Source organism: Podarcis raffonei, chromosome 9 (assembly GCF_027172205.1).
Source record: "Podarcis raffonei isolate rPodRaf1 chromosome 9, rPodRaf1.pri, whole genome shotgun sequence".
In the NCBI taxonomy this organism is placed as follows: domain Eukaryota; kingdom Metazoa; phylum Chordata; class Lepidosauria; order Squamata; family Lacertidae; genus Podarcis; species Podarcis raffonei.
The window spans coordinates 69,054,622-69,073,448 of NC_070610.1; positions in this window are offsets into that span (position 1 = coordinate 69,054,622).

The window sequence follows — 18,827 nt, forward strand, 5'->3', positions numbered from 1 at the left end:
AGAACAGTTTCAGGTTAAGAACGGGCCTCCTGAATGAATTAAGTTCTTAACCCAAGGTACCACTGTATAAGGAAAGTGGAATACATTCGAAAAATAACAGCCATCAAGCCAATCACCTCCATAAAGTTTAAATAACATACACCACACTCCTAAAAATTCTTCATGCATGCACACACAACAATTTGTGTGTGCTTGTGTGTGTGTGGAGGGGTTCTTGTCTCACCTCAAGTTGAAACAAATTCCAAATGTTTCAACATTACACACAGCCCACAAGCTATCCACTTGTGTAGAATGTACATACACAAAACCCTCCCCAGTACATACAAAAGTAGCATGTCAGGAAGAATGGCTCTTATCTAGCTTTCTCCCTGACAGGCTAGTTTTCTATATTAAAGGCAGGGGGTGATTTTTTCAAATGGAGGGGCATTTACACATTAACTCCCACCAGTTTACTGAAGTGATACAAGCAGGTTTCTTACATGAATGAAAGGACTAGGCCTCAGTTATTTGGCAGACCCCACTTTCCCCTCCTAGTTCTTTCCCTCAACCTTCTCTGCCTGAGCGTCTCCCCATTTTCATTTGATGTGCTATCATTCCTCTCTCTGGAACCCCATTACAACAGCAATGAAATGTAAGGCTCTCTAATTAAGAGAAAACAATTGGGGACGGAGTAATGCAAAGGGGAACTTTCTGGACACCTTTTATGTCTTTAAATGCTCCTATTGGAGCATTCAAAGGTATTTAGCTAGAATTCATTTAGAACTGAAGCTGAGGAATGTCTCTAACAACTCCGGAGGGGACAATGGAAGAGGTTTCGACTTTTAAGTTGCAATTGTTGGTTCTTATAATTGGACTGTGTGTGATTCATTATCACTCTTTGTGTGTGTGTGTGTGTGTGTGTGTGTGTTTTAAGAAGCAGCAGAGAGAACTGTTCTGATACTCCCTGCAGGGGACAAAATAGCATTTGCTATTCGGAGCAATTGGGGAGGGGGGGGGACAAAGCTTGGGAATAATTTTTCCAAATTAACTCTGCAAACCAAGGTTCCTTTGGGTCGTGTTCTGGGTGCCTTGACTGCCGGAGAGAGAGAAAAAGAAGGATCCCTTTTATTCAAGTGCTTAATAGACAAATAGCTTGGCAGGGATCAGATTCATCTTGCTGGATGGAGTGCTTACATGCAGAAAACAGAACTCATCATAAGCAACTACAGTAGCTCAGCCTTTTTCCCCCTTCTTCATCTTCTTTTTTTTTACTGCCCATATAATTTGCACCACTAGCAGCAACTGTATCAGCAGCCTGGCCGCTATTTTGCATCTTCACTGAGCCTCTTGGCTAAGGTTGCTAACTTCAGATTTAGAATCAATCAGAGAATCATAGAATGGTAGTGTTCAAAGGGATCTCAAGGCTCATCTAGTCATAGCTGTCAACTTACAGATTTGAAAATAAGGGACCAGCAGCCTCGAAAATAAGGGATCAGCAGCCAAAATAAGGGATTTTGCTTAGCTTCTGAGTTCCATCGGCCCTCACCCCCCCCAAGAGGGAGGGAGAGAGACTCTTGCCCACTCCGCCCGCGAGCCCGGCATGAGGTGGTTGTGGCGCCGCCGCGGCCGCTGAAACGCCGGCCTTCTGCATCCCTCCCCATCCCCTCCTCTTCCACCTCCCTCAGGCTGCCTCCTCAGCTGCCGCCGCCGCCTCCAGCTTCCCCTGGCAGCGCAGTGGAAATCTCGCAATAGAGGGGCTGCCTGCCCACCCACCACCACCTGTCTCCTCACGACGTGCCCCTGAGGGGGAAAAGGGAGAGACAGAGACACGGCAGCTCATGCACGCGCTCTCTCGAGGCGGAGGACCCCAAGCCGCTGCTTCCCTCCTGAGCCGGGCGAGCATGAAACCCGGGAAATTTAAGGGACATCATCAGTCCGGGACAGCAATGGGAAACGGCGCTGGGATAAGTGAGTTTCCCGCCAAATAAGGGACGGTTGACAGCTATTCATCTAGTCCAGCCTGCTGCAATGCAGGAATCTCAACTAAAGCATCCATGACAGATGGCCGCCCAACCTCTGCTTAAAAACCTCCAAAGAAGGAGAGGCCATCACCTCTCGTGGGAGTCTGTTCCACGGTTGAACATCTCTTACTGTAGAAAGTTCTTCCTGATGTTGTGTCAGAATCTCCTTTCTTGTAACGTGAAGCCTTTGGTACGGGTCCTACCCGCCAGAGCAGAAGAACACAAGCTTGCTCCATCTTCCATGTGCCAGCCTTCAAGACATTTGAAGATGGCTATCATATCTTCTCTCATACATCTTTGGGGTAGGTTTGCGGGTATGGCAGAAGGAGATAGGATCTGCCCATGCGATGCCCACCTGGTGGAAACTCTAGCTCACATGGCCCTTAAATGTTAAACAATTTCTAGACCATCTATGTATTCCAACATGGAAACCAGAGACAGAGGTTATATGCTTCTTATTACAGGGGAGAGACCAGAAGCATACCAAGACAGTAGCTAAGTTCCTCTATTTGATTTTTTGTCACCGAAGTATGCTACAGGATCCTGCCCTTGCTGGAGACCCACAGAGATGAAATAGATTGCTCACCTCTTCTTCCCTTTGGCAAATGACTGTGCTGTTGAAATGGCAATGAGATTGCACTGGCCTATTTATTCTGAATGTTTGTATGTGGTGCCAATAAAGGTTTGATGATGATATCTTCTCTCAGTCTCCTCTTTTCCAGGCTAAACATACCCATTTTCTGGCATGTAAGCCATTTTCTGGCATGTATTTTCTGGCATTTTCCGTCGGTCGGAGTGCCGCAGCGGGGTCTTCTGTTGCGGGTGGCTCTCCACCCTAACCCCCTGCCCTCCTGCCCAGCGTTTGATGGCAGAGTCATCGTCAAAGGCTACAGATTGAGGCACATGGGAGTAAATCCCATTGAACACAGTGACACTTACCTCTGAGTAAACATGCCTAGCATTGTGCTACAAGTACTTTAGCTTCCAGAGAGCATCATTTGGACACAAGGCGTCCTATGTCCTCCTGAGCATAGCGCTTCCAATGTTAGAGCGCTAATGTCAGAAGCAGCAGGGCCAAGGAAGCTGCCGTGGCAACAGAGAGGGAGGATCGGGCAGAGCTTTCACTCTCTCTTGCATAGGAAGATCAACTGTATCCAGTGGCTACTGGATCAGAGGATCACAGCTATATTCTATTTTCAGAACCACCAGAGATCAAATTCATTGAAGTGTGTGTGTGTGTGTGTGTGTGTGTGTGTGTTTAGGAGGACTTCTTCCCATCTCATTTTCAGAGCAACATACACATGAGATGGGAACCATTTCCCCAAGAAATCATCACTGAAATTACTTAAAATAGCAAAACCAAATATGGCAAGTGTGTAGCACAATCTCCGTGCCACAAAATCTGCACAACCTTCTAATCATTCTACATGCACATACCAAACAGTGTTCAAAGGTAGGGAAAAAATATTTTAAACAATACAGATCACAAGAAATATCGAAGTGACTTGGGCTTAGTGCTCACCTGATCGACCAACAAGATTTCCCCCTCCGCTTGGTTCACAGGAGAACAGTTGATTAGAGTCTTTCCCTGTCCTGCACAATGCCAATCTGTGTTCTGTTAAGAGGAAATTTAATGAACAAAAGGTCAAACCACCCGACCATTTCATCATTATCAGATACATGGGGGGGGGGGAGCCAGAGAAATGCAATTTAGCAATAAATAAGAGGCTGTTTTGTGTGTCTGCTTTCTCCTTTTTGCATTTCCCTTCCCATGAAAGTTTTGCCGGTTTAATCCTAGATGTTTTCTTGAAATAGTTACCAATATCTAAAGGGTGAGGAAACCTTGGGTGTTTTTAATTAAAGGGAACAACTATAAATTGATAAGAAAATGTCCATGCTTTGAGCAGCCTGGATGCAGTATTGGGCAGAATCAGGACTTGAATGCAAGCCCCCAAACCTTTTAATGTATGCATTGGATGAGGCAAAAAAAAAAAAAAAAGGCAAATAAGGGGCATGCAAGTCTCATTGCAAACAAGGCTTGTTATGCCTTCTCCCCTTTCAGTTTTGGTACCAACCTGTCATTTATGTTGATTTCTGTCCATCACCCAGGAAGGAAGGAGCAGAAGTCCACTGCTTTGCCCCGGCTTTGCCCTGGTTTCCAGTGCAGTTTTCTGACTGCTCCTTGCCAGGAAAAGGTAAAGGGACCCCTGACCATTAGGTCCAGTTGTGGCCGACTCTGGGGTTGCGGCGCTCATCTCGCTTTGTTGGCCGAGGGAGCCGACGTACAGCTTCCGGGTCATGTGGCCAGCATGACTAAGCCGCTTCTGGCGAACCAGAGCAGCGCACCGAAACGCCGTTTACCTTCCCGCCAGAGCGGTACCTATTTATCTACTTGCACTTTGATGTGCTTTTGAACTGCTAGGTTGGCAGGAGCAGGGACCGAACAACAGGAGCTCACCCCTTCGCGGGGATTCGAACCGCTGACCTTCTGATTGGCAAGCCCTAGGCTCTGTGGTTTAACCCAGAGCGTCACCCGCGTCCCATGCTCCTTGCCAAGACGGAGTGTAAATGCACATTTAAAGCACATGACTTCCCTCCAAGAGCCCTGGGAACTGTAGTTTCCCCCTCACATACCTGAAATTCCTAGTACAATTCCAAGGATTCTTTTGGAGAAGTCAAGTGCTTCAACGGTATATTGGATGTGTACGATGGGGATATGCCTGGAGTCAGTCCTTGTCACCCTCACCAGTTGAGGTCAGCAACTATTCTATTCCGAACTTAAAAATGGAAAGCGTAATGCTGGTGGTCAACAAAAGAGGTTTAAAGACTCTCTCAAGGCAAGTCTTAAAAAATGTACTATAAACACCAACAACTGGGAAACATTGGCTTGCGGGCACTCCAGTTGGAGAACAGCCTTTACCATGGGCTTTGAAGACGCTCAAACTCAGGACGCAAGGGAGAAACGTGTTAAGAGGAAGGCATGATTGGTAAACCCTCACTGTGATAAACTCCCACCTGGAAACCTATGTCCCCACTGTGGAAGGACGTGTGGATTCAGAATTGACCTCCACAGTTCTTGGAAGACAATCTTACTTGGCTACAAGTGATCGCCAAAGGAGGAGGAGGAGAAGAAGAAGAAGAAGAAGAAGAAGAAGAGGAAGAAGAAGAAGAAGAAGAAGAAGAAGAAGAAGAAGAAGAAGAAGAAGAAGAAGAAGAAGAGAGCTTCTTGGCCTCACTCTGCCCTTTCTTCTCAGGTGGGCAATAAGGATTCAACTCTGGGCCCAAATTTCTAAAAGACCACCTCTTTCGCTACAGACCCTTTTGGGTGTTAGGATCGTCCTACTCTCGTGTAGGACCCTGGTAGAAACACATGCCCAACTGGCAAGTTCTCTCCCTCCTGGTCGATCATTTGGGAGCTTCAAAAGGTTTCTTCAGCCCAAACATCACAGCGACTGATACCAAGAAGCACACTTAGGATCCTGCAGAGTATTGGCGGTTTGCGTAATAGACTCAATAGCTCAGCGTTTTGGCTAATCTACTTTATTTACATATAATACACCTGGAGCATTCTGACTTAGCTCCTTCCTCTTTCTCATCAGACAGCAAAGAGAGAAACAACAAAGGACAATAGTCCCACTTCGCGGAACACAGTAACACAAACATCCTGTCTCCGTCACTTCCCACACTGTGGAATGAAAACATACACCGTCATGTGATAGACAACAATCTCATGACTGCAAACACGGAGCAAGAATCCTAACAGATCCTAAGGTCAACAGAAGAGGCCCTCATTGTAGTTCCACCCCCTTCAGTCATTCAGAGGGTGGTGGCCAGTGAGAGGGCATTCTCTGTGACAGCCCCTAAACTGTGAAATTCCTTTCCCACAGCAGCCCATCTAGCACCTTCACTGTGTGCTGAAGATGACTGCATTGCAGGGATTGGACTAGATGATGACTCATGGAGTCCCTTCCATCTCTGCAACTCTGTGATTCTATTATTATTTACACTGGACTTTGATACCTGAGCAGGGCTGGATTTAGGTTTGATGAGGCCCTAAGGTAATGGGGCCCTTTATAGGTCCAGCTGTCCTTTGTCAACAACAAATTGTTGCTGTTTATTGTGTTGAATATATGCTATATGGTAATTTATGGACCTATTAGGTATCTAAAGCCATTTGCACATAACAAAATATGTATTTTATCAAAGTAATCATTGAACTGAAATACAATTAAGAAGAAGTATATTAATAGTTGTCAGCGCTGCCCAAGGTCCCAGCTCACACAAGACCAACGCTGCTTCTTGCTCAAGTTAAAAAGTCTTTATTGAAGTTCAGTCTCATTTCCAGACGCGCAGCGCGCAACGCTACATCTATCCATCAGACCGTAGCACTTGTGTCACTGCTCCCCCTTTCGGGGAGGCTAGCTGGACCTGGCCTTCCCTCCGTCTCCCCACTCCCCGATGGGGGAGAAGCTGGTCCTGACTCACATGACTCTTCCCCCCCACCGTGCTCTGGCGGGGGAACTGGCCCTACTCCTCCGCTACTCCTTTGGGACTCCCCTCTGGTTCCTTGTTTATGGATCGTCCCTCCTGGGATTCGCCTCGCCCTTACCATAGGCGCCCCCTCCTGGGAATCTTCTGATTCGCTGGAGAAGCTCATGGAATCTCTCGGTCCACTGTCATATTCCCCTACGCTCCCCTCTGATTCCTCTCCTCCGCTCTCTATTTGCTCTCTCCCCTGCTCTTCTGCTCCTGAGCCTCTGACATCCATCCCCCCCTCGAAGCCCCCCCTTCCCCCCTCCCCCTCTTCGGGTGTGGGTTCCAGGTGCTCCAGCGCTGGGGGTGTGAGTGCTGGCTTCCGTTCTCTCCCCCTGGTGTGCAACCGGCCAGCGGGATCAGGCCCCCCCACGATGGGTTCGTCGACGTCGACTTCCTCTGCTTCCATTTCTCTGCTGTCGTGCTCAAAACCAAGATCCTCCCCCCACACGTCCATGTCCACCTCTCCACCCGGTCCCTCGGGTGAGGCTGTGTGCAAGGGCCCCCTCAGCAGTTCCCTGCTCCACCCCACTTCTGGTTGAGTGTCCCACCAATAGGAGCGGTCCGTGGCAAACCCCGAGAGCGACCCCTCCGGGGAGCTCATCCCCTGCGTCGGCTCCTCATCTGAGGAGAAACCCTGGAACGTGCTGGCTGACAGTGTGGGTGTGAAAAGCCAGTCGTCGAAATACTCCGCCGGCATGGGTCTGTGTGGGAAGATCGAATGGAACTCGTCTTTGAGGTAGTGCTCCTCCACGGCGTAGCACGGCACCCACTCGTTGGCGCTGGCCGGAGTACCCTCCCTGGCGAGGAGATATTCAACTCCCTCTTCCCCCCATCTGGAGTCCAAAATCTGCGTGACCTCGTTGAGTGGCGTCACCCTCTGCGGTCCCTCCCCTGTTGGCGATGGGCTACGTGGGGCTGGTGCGGTCCCTGGCGCCTGAAACCTGTGGGGTGCCTTGTAAGGCGTGAGCACTGACCTGTGAAAGACTGGGTGCATTCTGGAGCCCTCCGGGAGTGTCAACCGGTAGGCCACTGGATTGATTTGTGCCGCGACCTGGTAAGGTCCCAGCTGCTTGTGTCCTAGCTTCCTCTTAGCTAGCGTTCTGGCCGGCACTGCCTGAGCTGCTAACCAGACCCAGTCCCCTACCTGTATGTCTTCCCCAACCCTCCTGTGCCTGTCTGCCTGCATCTTGTAGGCGTGTTTCGCGAGTTCCAAGTGCCTTCGGAGTTGCTCATGGACCTCCTGTAACTCTGCGGCTAAGTGCTCTGCCCCCCGTGGCTCCCCCTCTGCCTCGGTCTCCAACCACGGGAAGGTTCTGGGGTGGCGCCCATTGTTGGCGAAGAACGGTGTCACCCCTGTAGACCCGTGCTTCGTGTTGTTGTAGGCAAACTCGGCTAGCGGTAGGTAGTCCACCCAGGTCGAGGGCTGTTGATTGGCGTAGCATCGCAGGTACTGCTGCATGATGGCGTTGACCCTCTCCGCTTGTCCGTTGGTCTGCGGGTGTCGTGCCGACGCTAAGTTGATCTTGACATTCAGGATGCCCAGCAGCTTCTGCCAGAAGTTCGAGATGAATTGGCGGCCCCGGTCGGACAGGATGGACCGCGGCAGGCCGTGAGCTTTGAAAACGTGGTCTATGAACAGCTTGGCGGTCTGTTCCGCTGTGGCCACCTTCGCGCACGGAATGAAATGCGCCATCTTGGTGAAGAGGTCTACGACCACGAGTACCGCTGTTTTGCCGCGCGAACTGGGCAGATCTGTAACAAAGTCCAGGGCCACTTTCTCCCATGGTTCGAGCGGCGTCTGCAGCGGTTCCAGCAGACCCGCCGGCTTCCTGTGTACTGGCTTGGCCCTTTGGCAGGTGTCACACCTGGAAACGTAATCCGCAACTTCTCCCCGCACCTTGGGCCACCAAAAGTCCCTGGTGACTAATTCCGCCGTCTTGTCCTTGCCGAAGTGCCCAGCGCTGGGCGCGTCGTGCAGCTGCTGCAAGACTCTCGCGCGAAGGTCGTCTCCCGGTACGTAGAGAGCCCCTTTGCGGAGGAGTAGTCCGTCGCGTATCTGGAACTCGTCGTCCCTCGCTGTGCCGTTTCGCACCTCCTCCATCTTGGTTTGCGCAAACGAATCTGCCTGTAGCGCGCGACGGACTGCGTCCAGGTCCACTGCGGCTGAAGCGCACGCCCACACCTCTGGTGCGAAAATGTGTTTGGCCGCTGCCGGTGCCGCTTCCTCGAGATACTGCGGCTTCCTGGATAGCGCATCCGCCATGACGTTGCTGTCTCCCGGGATGTATTCTATCCGGAAATCGAAATCTGCAAAGAACTCCGCCCAGCGGATGTGTCTCTGGTTCAGGAACTTCGCCGTGCGCCAGTACTCCAGGTTCTTGTGGTCCGTGCGAACCTGCACTGTGTGTCTGGCTCCGACGAGGAAGTGCCGCCACGCCTTGAAAGCTGCATGAATGGCCAGCAACTCCCTGTCCCAGATGGTGTAGTTATGCTCCGACGTGCTGAGCTTCCTGGAGTAGAATGCGCACGGTCTCCAGTCCCCTTGCGGATCTTGCTGCAACAGGACCGCCCCCACCGCTCTGTCCGAGGCGTCCGTTTCAACCCTCATCGGTTTGCTGGGGTTTACGTGTAGCAGTTGTTCTTCGGACGCGAAGAGACGCTTCAGCCTCCGAAAGGACTGCTCCGCCTGGTCCGTCCAGGTGAACTTCTTCTTCTTGGAGCTGAGGGTGTCCGTGATGGCCGCCGTCTCCTTCGCGAACCCCTTGATGAACTTGCGATAAAAGTTGGCGAAACCGACGAATTTCTGGACCTCCTTCCGGTTGCGCGGGCTCTTCCAGTCCAACACTGAGCGGACCTTGGCGCTGTCCATGGCAAGTCCCTTGTCGGACAGCTTGTAGCCCAGGAAATCCACCTCTGTCGTGTCGAACTGGCACTTCTCCAGTTTGGCGTAAAGTCTGTGCTCCCGTAGTCTCTGCAGGACCTCCTTGACGTCCTCCTCGTGCGCCTCCTGCGAGTCCGAAAAGATCAGGATATCATCTAAGAAGCAGACGCACTTCTTGTAGAGGAGTCCCGCTAGCACGTGGTGCATGAAAGCTTGGAAACAATGGGAGCCATTTTGGAGACCAAACGGCATGACTCTGTATTCATAGGTTCCTAAAGGCGTAAACATGGCTGTCTTCCACTCGTCGCCCTCCTGCATGCGTATAAGGTTGTAGGCCCCTCGTAGATCCAACTTGGTGAAGATCCGTCCCTTCCTCACCGTCGCGAGCAGGTCGTCAATTTTGGGCATGGGGAATGCTGTGGGCTTTGTCCTGGAATTGATGATTCTATAATCCACTATGAGCCTCCGTTCGGGCGTGTCTCTCTTCTTCACGAAAAACACGGGACTGCCCCCCACTGCTTTGGATTCCCGGATGAATCCCCGCTTCAAATTGCGATCTATGAACTCCCTGAGTTCTTGCATTTCGTCTTCAGACATGGAGTACAGTTTCCCAGTCGGCAGCGTCGCCCCTGGCAGGAGGTCAATCTTGCAGTCGTAGGGTCTGTGGGGAGGCAGCTTGTCTGCTTCCTTCTCGCAGAAGACTTCCAAAAAGGCCTTGTACTTGTTGGGCACCGCTTGCACCATGCCTAGGTGTAGCTGCGGTGCATCCTCTTGCCCCTCCTCTTCCTGGCAGGTCTGGATGCAATGCGCTGCGCAGTAGGAAGAGCAGAAGGTCAATTGCCGCTGGTACCACGCTAATGCCGGGCTGTGCCTATCCAGCCAACTCATGCCCAACACTATGGGCGTGTCCGACAGGTGGGTGACGTTGAAACTGATGACTTCACGGTGGTTCCCAATTTGCATCACCAGAGGCGGTGTCTGCTGTACCACCTCTCCTCCCAGTATCTTCCTGCCATCTACCGTGACAACATTTAGGGGCGTCGTGGCTGGCAGGAGTGCTATGCGATGCTGCTTGACGAAGTCCAACCCTACAAAGTCTGCGTTGCTACCAGAGTCAATGGTAATAGGGACCTCCAGGGTGAGCCCATCGGGCAGCTGGAGCGATGCAGTGAGTTGCACCACTGGTTTGGGTGGGAGGGGGTCTGTGGGCTGCAAAATCTCTGGGGACTGCTTCACTGACTCGCCTGGTTGAGCCCCAGTGCCTCCATCTCCAACCAGGCGTCGCCGTTTCCCTGCTGCTCTACTCCCTGCTGAGTTGCTCCTTTAACAGTTGCTGAGGCTGCAGTGTGCTTCTGGAGCCTCTGGGGACACTCTTTGGCCATGTGCAGTGCACTGTCGCAGATGTAACACTTCCTGCTCCCTCTAGGAGCCTTCGCCTTGACTGCTCCTGGTGTTTGGGCTCTGCTTGCTGTCTGAGCCCTTGCACCTCCGATTTCCATTGGCTCCTCCCCCCTCATCAAAGCAGGCGTGGACTGAGCGCGCTCTGCCTCTCTGGGTAGGAAGGGAGTCATTTTAACTGGCGTGTTTGCTCTCCGCCCCTCCTCCTTGCTCCACGGGCGTTCTTCCAGGCGCACCCCAATTGCGAGCGCCCTTTGCACTACTTCTGCTGTATTTTGGGGTCTCTCCCCCCTCGCCAGCTCATCTTTTACGGCTCCATTCAGCCCCTCCCAGAACAGATCCCTGACAGCAGCTGAGTCTTTCTGCCAGCCCAGCACATTTACTAACCCAAAAAAGCGGGAATGATACTGGCGCACCGTTGCTTTTCCTTGCCTCAATCCATGCATTTCCCTTCTAGCGACATCCACATCCACCGTTGATTTAAAGCAAGCGTCCATGGCTTCAATAAAAGCGCTTGAATCTTTGAGGGCGGGGTCATTTTCGCGTAACAAGGTTCGCAGCCACGACTTAGCTTCCCCATGCAGATGAGTGATTATGAAACCCACTTTCTCCTCCTCATCTCTAAAATCTTTCCGAAGCAAATTGATCGCGAAAACTACTTCTGCTCTGAAGTTAGGGTACTGCTGCAGGTTCCCGTCAAAATGGGTCACAAGGCTCGCTCCCCTTTTCCCGAGGCCAACTCCCTCCGGCTTGGCTCCCAGCTGCCCCTCCTTTCCCCATTTGTCCCACCTGGCTTGCAGATCCTGGCAGAGCGCAGCTGTGTCTTCTTCTTTTTTCTTAGACGCAGCCAATTCTGCGTAGAGCGTTGACACCGCTTCCTGCAATTGCTTGACTCTTTCCTCTGTAGTCATCTTTGCCTATCTTCGTGAGCTTGCAGAGATTTATTGAGATGGGACTTACTGTCAGCGCTGCCCAAGGTCCCAGCTCACACAAGACCAACGCTGCTTCTTGCTCAAGTTAAAAAGTCTTTATTGAAGTTCAGTCTCATTTCCAGACGCGCAGCGCGCAACGCTACATCTATCCATCAGACCGTAGCACTTGTGTCACTGCTCCCCCTTTCGGGGAGGCTAGCTGGACCTGGCCTTCCCTCCGTCTCCCCACTCCCCGATGGGGGAGAAGCTGGTCCTGACTCACGTGACTCTTCCCCCCCACCGTGCTCTGGCGGGGGAACTGGCCCTACTCCTCCGCTACTCCTTTGGGACTCCCCTCTGGTTCCTTGTTTATGGATCGTCCCTCCTGGGATTCGCCTCGCCCTTACCATAGGCGCCCCCTCCTGGGAATCTTCTGATTCGCTGGAGAAGCTCATGGAATCTCTCGGTCCACTGTCATATTCCCCTACGCTCCCCTCTGATTCCTCTCCTCCGCTCTCTATTTGCTCTCTCCCCTGCTCTTCTGCTCCTGAGCCTCTGACAATAGTGAAAAAAATTTGGGGGCCCCAAGAGAGTGGGGCCCTAAGCTATAGCTTGTTTAGCTCATACGTAAATCTGGCACTGTACCTGAGATATATATTATAGGATCCACCTTGTTCTATTCATTGTGATCGGTCTTAAAGGCTTTTAGTATTGTATTATTAAATTGTTGTGGGCTGCCCTGGGACTTTATGAGGAAATGGCTTGCCAGCCCTCCAGGTCTGACCTAAAGTCTCCAAGTTTGGCAGTGGCCCTCTGCAGGTGGCAGATGGAGAGCTTGAATCTCCAGGCAGGCAAGAGTGATGATGATGATACGGATGATGATAACTGTGCATATAGCTTGCAAGCTCCAACATGGCATGGCATGACTCCAAATTATAGCATAGATGCTTGCGGGGGCTGATCTGGCTTCCTCTGCTCACCTCTCCCAATTAACTTCCATCTGTAGGGGCCACCCCATGACATCACTAGGGGCTGCCCTTAGGTCTCAGATTTGGGCCATGAAATCTCAGGGTCAGGGATGCTCCTGACATGGGAACCCTAATGGGGAAGGACAGGTGAGAAATATAATAAACACTCATACTAAGAATTCACAATTTCCTAAACCAAGCATGTCACAGACCTGAAGAACCATCTAGGGCCAAGTCTGCACAAAATAACCTCCTGCTTTGACCCCAAAGGGCCCCAGAAAGGACAGTGGGCTGATTTCTTCTAGAGTCCAGGAAATAGTCACCGCATACATGTCTTAAAATGCAGAAAATTTATGGCCTCCTGCTATTTTGTCCTGTATAATTACAGTTCCGACCGCCTGGCTTAAAATGGAGATCTCTCCCCCTCCTCCACCGCCTGGGTTGAACTGGAGGAGGGGGGTGGATGCGAAGAGGTGCCAGTCAACCCCATTTGTGTGTGATAAATAATCAGTTGTGCACTCAGTTTTCAATGCTTGTTAAAAATCCAGGCACTGGAACAGCTCCCGAATCTCACCGCTCCCACCTCCACTGCCAATCTCTTTTGCATCTCATTGGCATTTGAGAACATTAATTGACTCATTATTCCAATTCATATTCAGGAAAGGAGGCTGATTAACGAAGGCAGATGCAGAATCTCCAGACACATTGGGAGCGGTGTTGTTTGTCCCGGCAGTTTACTCGACTTATTAGAATCCTTTGGAAACTACAAGCAGGAGAACCAGAGACATGCCCTGCGATGTTGTCTGCTTTATAACATTTGCACCTCTTTGCCCTTGGTTTTTTGCTTTTTTAAATTAAAAAACAAACAAGCCACCATAATTTTACAGCCATGCAGAAGACCATGGAAATCTTGAAGCAGCAACGTTTTATCAGCTCTGGGGGTTTTTTAATTTGTTATTTTTTGGGGGATGGGATCCCTTTCTTCATAATAGTTTGGGAAGAGTAGAAAACAGCCACCAGGCCAGACGGGGTTGGCTCAGAATTAGAATCAATGCAAAAAACCCATTATCTGACCGGCTAAGAGATCCTAGAACGTTGCTCCTTTCTGCATAGTCAATTCCAAAATTCCTTCCTCACATCCAAATTAAGAACCACAGCCTCCCAACTAGGGGAGAGGAAGCTCTCTGCCCACCAAGGCTGCATTTGGAGTCCACATACCGGTGGTGGGTGGGGCCTACATCCAAATTGGACAAAGCCCAAGCAAGGAGAAGTTGGGCATGCTGCCTGAGGCTGAAAGAAATTGCAGTCCAAATCATCTGCAACTTGGTTACAACTCTCATCAGGCCCAGCCAGCTGTGCATACTGCTTCTGACACTAGAAATAACGTACAGTATAGCCATCTTAAGGAAATCAGCCCTGAGTGCTCACTGGAAGGACAGATCCTGAAGCTGAGGCTCCAATACTTTGGCCACCTCATGAGAAGAGAAGACTCCCTGGAAAAGACCCTGATGTTGGGGAAGATTGAGGGCACAAGGAGAAGGGGACTACAGAGGACAAGATGGTTGGATAGTGTTCTCGAAGCTACCAGCATGAGTTTGACCAAACTGCGGGAGGCAGTGGAAGACAGGAGTGCCTGGCGTGCTCTGGTCCACGGGGTCAAGAAGAGTCAGACACGACTAAACAACAACAACATAGCCATCTTGGTTAGAAGCCACTGAATTTGCTTACTTCCATTCAGGGACGCCATCTAAAAGGGGCTGAGGGGTCAGAGGGCCCTCCATATTTTCTAGAAGGGGTCTGCCCCACCCCCCAATTCTGCTGCGATCCTCAAAAGGACATGCCAGGATGAAGATGCTTAGCCCTGCCACGATCCCCAGAGTGCCAAAAACAAACCCCTGTGTTGCAATGAGAACTGTTTTATTATACAATGTGTATGCAGGTGGCGCTGTGGGTAAAAGCCTCAGCGCCTAGGGCTTGCCGATTGAAAGGTCGGCAGTTTGAATCCCCGTGGCAGGGTGCGCTCCCGTTGCTCGGTCCCAGCACCTGCCAACCTAGCAGTTCGAAAGCAGCCCCGGGTGCAAGTAGATAAATAGGGACCGCTTACTGGCGGGAAGGTAAACGGCGTTTCCGTGTGCTGCGCTGGCTCACCAGATGCAGCTTTGTCATGCTGGCCACGTGACCCGGAAGTGTCTCCAGACAGCGCTGGCCCTCGGCCTCTTGAGTGAGATGGGTGCACAACCCTAGAGTCTGTCAAGACTGGCCCGTACGGGCAGGGGTACCTTTACCTTTATGCAGGTAGCTCAATTCTGTTATCATTCATTGGTTGTATGCTTTGTATTGTATTTTCAGCTGATGAAGACTATTACGAAACAGTAGTATCATTCCAGAAACACTGTCCTTGAGACTTTTGGGACGTCTTCCGTTGAAACTTTTGAAAAAGTATTGAGGAAACTTTACTTTTTAGACTTTTGAGACATCTTCTGTTGAAACCTTTGAATAGCCATTGTGAGACTGACCTTTGACGCCTATCTTGAACACATGGCTTGACGTTCTGCACCACTCGTCTGTTACATTGTATATATGAACTCTAATAGATTTATTTCTACTTTTTGAATGATATCATTATTCTATTATATATGCTCTAACAGTTATTAGCCTACTTGTTGTGTCTATATTTCTGTGAATGATCCCCAGAGTTCCTACCAGGAAGGTGAGCTGGCGATCTCCACTAGGGATACGTACATTCCTTTGAGGATCGCCAGAGCGCCTTCCCTAAGGCATCGGGAAGGGCAACCTTTGCTTAGGGCAACCTTTGCCAACCTGGTTCCTTCCAGATGTTTTGGACTACAACTCCCATCTGCAGGAAGCCCCATGGAGGGCATCAGGTTGGTGAACTCTGGCACTGAACGTGTTTGGATCAGGCTCTGAATCGGTTAAATTCCAAGCCCTTTGGTTTGAGTGAACAATGACTCAAGCTACAGCCCATAATAAATAATCTCTGGATTGTCTTCAGCCACTTAGAGCATTTTACTCACTTTTAAATGAAAAGGTTGGGTTTTGCTTGCTTTCTTTTTAATTTGGTGCCAGTTCCCCACAAATACAAACAGTTGCTTAAGAAAGGGGAGGTGTGTGGAGGAAATATCCCTATAGGAAGTATATTAGGACAGACACAGCTGACTGCTATGGTTCCTTTGGAGCTGTTATCATCTGTCATGTAAATACATAATTAAGGGCTTTTTAAAAATGCAGATTATGTAAATATATAGTTAGGGTCTTTTGAAAATGCAGAGGGTCGACCCAGTGGAATCTAATGAGTCCTTTGGAGCTGTTTGTGAAGACATATTTAGATTTGAAATGTGGAATGAACGCTCAATGGACCACTAGGTGCTCCTTCAGAGCCATTTACGGACTCTTCTGCAGATCCTTATTTTTGTATGGGGGTTTTCAGAAACATAGTAATAATGCAAGATAAAGTGCACCAACTGTTCAGTACTTGGGTAGCGGGGGAAAGCTGCAAATATTTTTTTCAGAAGTAATTATTGCTCCTAAATACATCTCTCTCTCTCTTCCCAAGCTTTAAGGTTCCCCGGAAGCTAGTGAGCCAATTTAGGAGGAATTGTGGTCCTCCTAAACTTCACATTGCACTTTTGAGTCTGATCTTAGTTTTTCAGGCTCCAAAATGTATCACACACTTAAGAAGACAAGAAGAGTCCTGTTATTTCATCCCCAAAGCCTATCTAATCCTGGATCATGCTGCATGCAAAGGGTCCCAGGTTCATTTCTTAACATCTCCAAGTAGGTCTGGGAAAGACCCTGGTCTGAAATTCTGGAGAGCAGCTGCCAAGCAGGTGTAGACAATACTAGGTAGGTCAATTTTCTGATTCAGTGTACAGCTTCCAACATTCCTATGTTCACTGCAAGGATAGGATTCTGGACTGCCAGGCTCTGATCTGGATTGGAAGAGTGGGGAATGCAATCGCAGGAAGAATAGCTCCTAACAGAAGAGGAGAGGGAATATCCCCCACCCCCTGCTTCCAGCGTTTCCAGAAGCAGAGAGAGAGGCAGATACAGAAGCTGCAGTGTTGAGAAAGGACACTCATCCTCCAACACCACTTTCTGAACACAGCCCAGGAGAAAGGAGCGGAACCATTGTATAACAGTGCCCCCAGCTCCCAGCCCCTTTAGCTGGTCCAGAAGGATGTAGTGGTCGATGGTATCAAAGGCTGCTGAGAAATCCAGCAGAACTAGGAAACAGCTTTCACCTTTGTCCCTAGCCCGCTGGAGATCATCAACCAGCGTGACCAAGGCAGTTTCAGTCCCATGATGAGGCCTGAATCCCGATTGGAAGGGATCCAAATGGTCCACATCCTCCAGGCGTGCCTGGAGTTGTCCACAACCATGGACTAGATAGGCTTTTGGCCTGATCTAGCAAGGCTTTCCCTCAGTTCTCACGTTACAATCAGAGCATCTCTCTGTCCTCTTTTGTCTGAGTTGACTTCAATATCCTTTCCTTCGCTTTCCTTTTATACTAATAATAGCACAAACTTTCTGTGGTAGATTCTCCCACCTGTCTAATCTGACTATTGATTAAAGGTCTTGGCTATCACAGTTGTGCATTAACTATTTGTGCATAACTATTACATCCTCCAAAGGGACGCGGGTGGCGCTGTGGGTTAAACCACAGAGCCTAGGACTTGCCGATCAGAAGGTCGGCGGTTCGAATCCCCGCAATGGGGTGAGCTCCCATTTCTCGGTCCCTGCTCCTGCCAACCTAGCAGTTCGAAAGCACGTCAAAGTGCAAGTAGATAAATAGGTACCACTCCAGCGGGAAGGTAAATGGCATTTCTGTGTGCTGCTCTGGTTCGCCAGAAGCGGCTGAGTCATGCTGGCCACATGACCCGGAAGCTGTAAGCTGGCTCCCTCGGCCTATAGAGCGAGATGAGCGCTGCAACCCCAGAGTCGTTCACAACTGGACCTAATGGTCAGGGGTCCTTTTACCTTTCCCTTCTTACATCCTCCAGAATGTTGAAGGCATGCAGAAAACTTCACGTCAGAGAAACTAAGATTCTGCACTGTCTACTTCGTTCTGGACCATTCTGCTCTGGTATCTCTTCCTCGCCTGTTGGCTGCTCTGTATGACAAAGTGAACTTCGGGAAACGGTTGACACCAAGTCGAATGGCATTGACGCTGTCCGTGCAATTACATTCGCTCGGGCAAGAATTTCCACATCTTGTCTCAGTTTGTGTGCTAAATTGTTTGATGGAAACATCAACCAGATTTCGGAGACTTGAGAGCTAAAAGGGTCCATACTGTGAACTCCTGCTTCGGGGGAGGATTATTTCATTCTTCAAACCTCTTTGGGGATGTGGGGACATTCAGGAGAAGCGATTCCTAATCTGTCTCCTTTGATCAGCAACAATAATGTGTCTTGCTGTGCTGCAGATTGGGTTTATGTTGCTATGATGGTGACTCAGTTTTCATCACAGTTTATTGATTTATATTCCACCTTTCCTCAAAATTGCTCAAGGCATGTACACGGCAGTGGTTTGCATCGGTCCCAGCTTTCACCTTGAATACCTGTTTTTCTTTTTTTAAAAAACCAATTTGTTTCTGAGTTGCTCTGTGCTCCTGAGTTTTGGTTTTGACTCATTTTGTGAAATGAAGTTCTGTGTCCCCCTTGCACTCTTTTGGGGAATCTAAAAATGGCCAGAACCTTTCCCCTCCTTTTGGCAGAAGCAGATAAAATTTGTCTGCAAAGGAGTCCCTGCAAAGTGGATGAAGTAAAATAGATTTTGCACAATCCACATTAGGGCCAACTTTATCAGGGTGGCTAAAACTCATAGATCCGTAGTATCTCATTTTGGGTGGCTGTTGGTGGTGGAAGTTTGTCTCTTGCTCTTTCTGACCTTGGGAAAAAGCAGCTTCCTATGTACCTGCAAATTCAATGCACAGAAAGGTCAGTCTCTTGGCATTGTTCCCCCCTCTACCCCACATCGCAGGCACTTTTGTAAACTCCCACAAAAGCCCCAGGGTATGTACAACCATAACATGGTTGCACATAAATAGCTCCTTGGATGAGTCTTTAGGTTTTTCTGCTTTGGAGGGCATTGCACTTAATATGTTGCTGTGGAA